Here is a 5,313-nt window from a genome sequence, read left to right as displayed (position 1 = left end):
CAGTCAGAATACCTTTGTCTTCAGAGCGGCAAGTATCCAGGCCATCCTCCCTTCACAGCTGTAGGTATAGATTGACTTATGACAGTTCAGATTTTTTTCAGAGACTTACCTATCCAGGATACGTTCCCTCCAAAGATTCAGGAATACCATGGCTTCCCAACTGTCAGGATACCTTTCTCTTCAGAGATTCATGTAACCAGGATATCTTCCCTTCATGGATAAAGGTATAGCCACACTTATGACAGTTATTGTACCTTTCCTTCACTGTTGTAAGAGTTGAACATTGATTTTAAATGGCAGTGTATCACTTTTAGATTTATGTGTATGCAAACGAATGCAGGTTTAAAAATTATGGCATTTGTATTATTTCTTTTCTGTGTGTTATAATATCTATGCCACCTTATAAATGATTTAATTTGGCCCTTGTTTCCAGAGGGATACAGGAGCGTCATGAAAATTTGCATGGCACCTAAAGCAGGTGTTTAAGAACTCATATCTTAAGCTATGGAATGAGGCAGAGAGTGGGAACTGATTTTGGAGGACACTGAATTCTGGGTTCTATTTTGAAATATTTGAGATGTATGCCAAAAAGTGCTACATATGTGAAGTTTATTTTGTTTTCTCCTTCGGTGGCTTTTGTTCATTTTGTACTTATACTTAGTTATAGTTATTTTGCTGTTGCAATATATAGAGTGTTACCCCCATCATCTACGTGGTCAATTGTTTTTTTAATATCAGACAGTGTGTGATCATACTTTTCAAAGAAGAATTTCTCTGAAAGTGTGGTGGTTTGTTGTTCCTGGTTATGTTTTTATGTTTTAACAAACACCCTTCAGATTTTCTTGTTTATTATTCATCATGGCTTGGATGTCAGATATGATGTGGTATAATTTGAACTCATGATTCTCATTCATCTGCTGCTTGAGTACAACTTCAATTGTAGCTTATATACCTCCAAAATGTATTGCTTTCTCAACATAATTATCAATGTTAATGTTAAACTGCTGAATAGAAGAATCTATCAGAAACATTAAATTCGTCATGTGTGTATTAAAAAGAGTGTTTTTCTTTTATGTCGTAGAGATGTAGGTACTGGGAACCAAAATCTGTCCTTGTGGAAGAGAAGTCAGTGTTCTATTCATTCACATAAATATGTCATTCATAGCAGTAATTGTGATTGGCTGATCTAACTTCCTCTCTATCTCAGGCCTGATGCCTCAGAATAAATATATTATCGATTGCATCACAAACTAACTTAGACTTGGTCCTTATGGAAATTTCCAAGTCCAAGTCTTCACAAAATGAAGGAAAAGTACAAAATAAACTATCATCATAGAAAATGACGATACATACCTATAAACATCAAGGGTGAATTTGTTTCCCATGTGGTAAATAGGCATGAATAGGTTATCATAAGCTCACATGTCATATGTACACCTGCTTGACCTTATACCTCCTGTGAGGAGAGAATAGGAACTTGCAGGCATGAAGTCTGACTTGTATGAATGGGTTCATATTCTGCTTCCCTGGTGCCTGCAAAACATTCAGTTTGGAGCTGGGAATGGCGGTGACTATAGATGACATCGAGATTGTGAGGAGACCCTGAGATTTTAAGTCACTTTAAGGCTTAGACAATATGGTGTATTCAGACAGCTGTGTTGATTGGAATAATTTTAAGGGAAGTAGCTTAGGTTTTGAAAGCACAAGGATGAAAGCCAAAGAGATTTCACTGGCAACTCTTGACAGGCTGGAATAAACTTTACTGTCCCAGACAGAACAGTACTTCCAGCTCTGACCTTCTAGCACAGTAGACGGAGCCCAAGTCTAGAAAGTTTGTATTTTAGTAGACATTCCTCCTCTCTTGCATAGCACCTCCTGTTCCTCATCTAAAACACAGGGTCCTTTGTGTTCCTTATCCATTACACACTCAATGACCATTGCAGCAAACCCATTGCCTCAGAGCTGGGAATTTGTTCAACCAAAGACATGTCACCTTCACACACTAACTGGTGTTACTGTGTACATTTGTTAAAGAAAAACAGGACACAAATTAGAAAACAATGTAGTTTTGATGGAGCTTGGAGGCAGAAAGACAATGTGAATATGTTGCAATTATAATCTCAAAAATTATTTTGAAAAGTTCTAACAGACTTTATGTATATGTGTTCCAAAGACTAGAATCTTATATTACAGCACTATAAATGTTTCTGATACATTTTCTCTAAAGATGAACACCATAAAACAGAAAATACCAGTCCTTAGAAATGGATTCTAGCAGTTAAGTAAAATACAATCACAAAACACGGTCATTCCTAAAATAAATTCTTAAATACACCATTGACCTGAAACAACAGATACTTCCTCAGAGACAGATTCCTGAGGTGAAGGTCATAGGGGATATGAAAAATAGGACAAGTATAAGGTAGAAAAAGATAAATGCTAGGTTAGGATGGTATTGCAGATATTTCCCAGAATACCTAACCATCTTGAACAGAATAGCATCTTGTACAATGCATAAATGGTGTGGGAGGATGGAAGGAAAAGGGAGAATTATATGAAGTCATCAAAACCTATCATACAAATGGAAAAAATTAAGGATGAGAAGAGTCAAACAATGCCACACAAGAGAAACACTTTCTCAAGAATATTATTGACTAAAGACACAGTGACCCAAGAACAGATAGCAATAGCTCCATATGGTAGGAAGAGTTTGGAATCTAAGGATGTCCAGCAACCCTTCCAAAAGACCCTGAACCCAGATCTCCCAAACATATTGCAGGTTTTATAGAAGGAGCTCCATTTCATTGTCAATACATAAGGCCCTCAGGAAAGTTTCCAAGCCCAAGTCCCAGGCTGTTACTAAGTCCTCCCATCCTGAGGGCTCAAATGAGAGCTTTGCATAAAGAGGTAAGTTCTTAACACAACTGTGTTTTAATTCAAATAATTGTCACTTGCTCTCATATTGCCCAACTGTCAAGTTTTTTCTCAAGAAAAAAAAACAGATTTCATGACACTAGAATTTAAGTTTTGTTGTGAAACTGTAATGCCTCCTTGATCAGCTTGTCAGAGGCCTGTTCTCTGATATGGCAGTGGCCTAATGGCTTGTTTTAAATCAGGAAGGGCTTCTTTGTAATGGTTTGGGGCCAAATGCCTGGACAATCCTAGTGAAAAATGTGTACCCTAGCAGCCAAACAAGGCTGGTTAGCATACACTTATCTTTGGGGTGTTTCAGAGACAGTCCTCCCTTAGAGCAATTCTATTTTGGGAGACAGACTATATCCTAAACACTAGTAACTGCTTTTTATCATCAATACTATTCTCATACATTAATGAATAATAGCGGACTTCTACTAAACACATGAGATGCCTCTGGACAACCTGCACACAATTAATGATATATGTATATTACATGTGAATGTTAAATGCAGAGTGTTGAATGTCAACGAGGCACTGGAAAAACTAGGCCTCTCTGAGTTAGGTAAGCTGTTTTCCATATATTCATCAAGAATGTTGAAGTTTACTAGAAACATGATCCTACACCCAGATCCCTGATAACAATGCTCTGATCAGATTAAATACACAGAGCAAAGTTATTGAGAGACATTCCCATAGGGTGAAGATTTTACATGGACCACACGGGACTCTACAAGACAGGGAATATGGCCACACTCTCCACCCAGATACAGGGAGGACCCATCAAACTGTCTTCCACACGTCACCAACTTCTCCTCCCCATCTGCCGACAGCATCCTCTAGTTTACAATGTTGTGGTTTCCCAGAACACTGAAGCTCTCAGCTCAGTTCCCGGCAGCATCAACTGCACCACAGCACACAAAACTGCTGTTTCCTCTTCAAAGTCAAGCCTGAAGCCTGGTGATAGGAATATCTCTGCATCTCTTCTGACTGGCAGGTCACATGAGGGCCTGATTGGATAGTGAAACTTGAGTGACAAGAGCACCTCCCACGGGGTTGGAGTGTGTTTAAAGACACAGTATTGTGGTTCCTGGCCATGCCTCCCACACAAGAAAAGAATCTTTTCTAGATCTGCAATGATGTGCATTTCAATAGTACTGGACCCTGGCTCAGACTGCAGACCCTGCTATCTTCCTGATCTCCACAGCAACTTCCCCTTGTCCTCCTGGGTATAATTGAACAGTTTCTGCACCCCAATAAGCCTGCCAGGACATGCAGCAATGCAAGTCAGACCAAATCAAGATGAATTAGAAAAAGCTCACGTGAGAGATGAGGCTTTCTTCCTCCCTTTCCCTCCCCCCTCTGTCTTCTCAGTCTCAGCCGGACCACAACTGTGTGACCCTTGAAGTTCAGGTGTCATTGCTGTGTGGGATAAACAGTAATGGTGGAGGCTTTGCCTCCTGGAACAACAGGCACAACATCAGGATCAGGAGAAGTGATGACAACAGTGGCCTCCCTCACTGGATCTCTACAGTTGCTGCCCTGGCTACTGGGATGGTTGGAGGGGGAGTGAGCAGCAGCAGCAGTAGCAGTGGCTGGAAGAAACAAGTCACCTGCAGATATTTTATGCATAGGGTTTGTAAGGAAGGAGATGAATGTCCATATTCCCATGAACTATAAAACAGTCCATATGGTGAAGTGTGCAAGGATTTTCAAAGAGGGTTTGGGGTTTATGGAGACCGTTGCATATAAGAACACAGCAAGCCACTGCTAAAGTACCCTGCAGGGCCCAGTGACCACAGAAAAGTCAGAGAAGGAGTCAGCTGCAGTGGAGACACAGCAGCAGTACTGCCCCCATACTGCAGTGGGAGAGTGTCACTATGGGGAATACTGTGTGTATCTGCAAGGAGACTCCCTTGACATCTGTGGATTGCAGGACCATCCCCCAAATGATACTACTCGGAGGTCTCAACATATAAACTCTTGCATTGAGGCCCATGAGAAGGACATGGAGCTCTCTTTAGATGTGCAGTACAACAAGGACTTGGTATATGGGATCTGCATGGAGGTGATCTATGAGAAAACCAACCCCAGTGAGCCCCATTTGGGATCCTGTCCAACTGCAACCACACCTACTGCCTCAAGTGTATCCACAAATGGAGAAGTGCTAAGCAATTTGAAAGCAAGATCATAAAGTGAGTCTCCTCCCCAAAATTCCTTTGTGCCTACTAAGTTGGGGAAGAATTTAGGATCTGTGTCAACTTGCAACCAGAAGGATAACATTTAAATGCAAGTAATTTATCATAAACCTGGGTTTTCTAATTGGTATTTCTTTTTTGTACTTCAGCTAGTTGCTAGGTTAGTCCATCTGTCTATTTATTTGAATGAAGAAACCCTGTT

The 5,313-nt window shown here is 40.4% G+C and overlaps 1 pseudogene; it reads left to right on the top strand.

Moving 5' to 3' along the window:
* Window positions 1–4,242: 4,242 nt before the first annotated feature.
* On the top strand, window positions 4,243–5,112 carry LOC113838149 (annotated as a pseudogene).
* Window positions 5,113–5,313: the final 201 nt, after the last annotated feature.

Source organism: Cricetulus griseus, unplaced genomic scaffold (genome assembly GCF_003668045.3).
Source record: "Cricetulus griseus strain 17A/GY unplaced genomic scaffold, alternate assembly CriGri-PICRH-1.0 unplaced_scaffold_592, whole genome shotgun sequence".
Lineage (NCBI taxonomy): Eukaryota > Metazoa > Chordata > Mammalia > Rodentia > Cricetidae > Cricetulus > Cricetulus griseus.
Note: the sequence above shows the minus strand (reverse complement) of the source record. Positions and strands in the feature narration are given on the sequence as shown.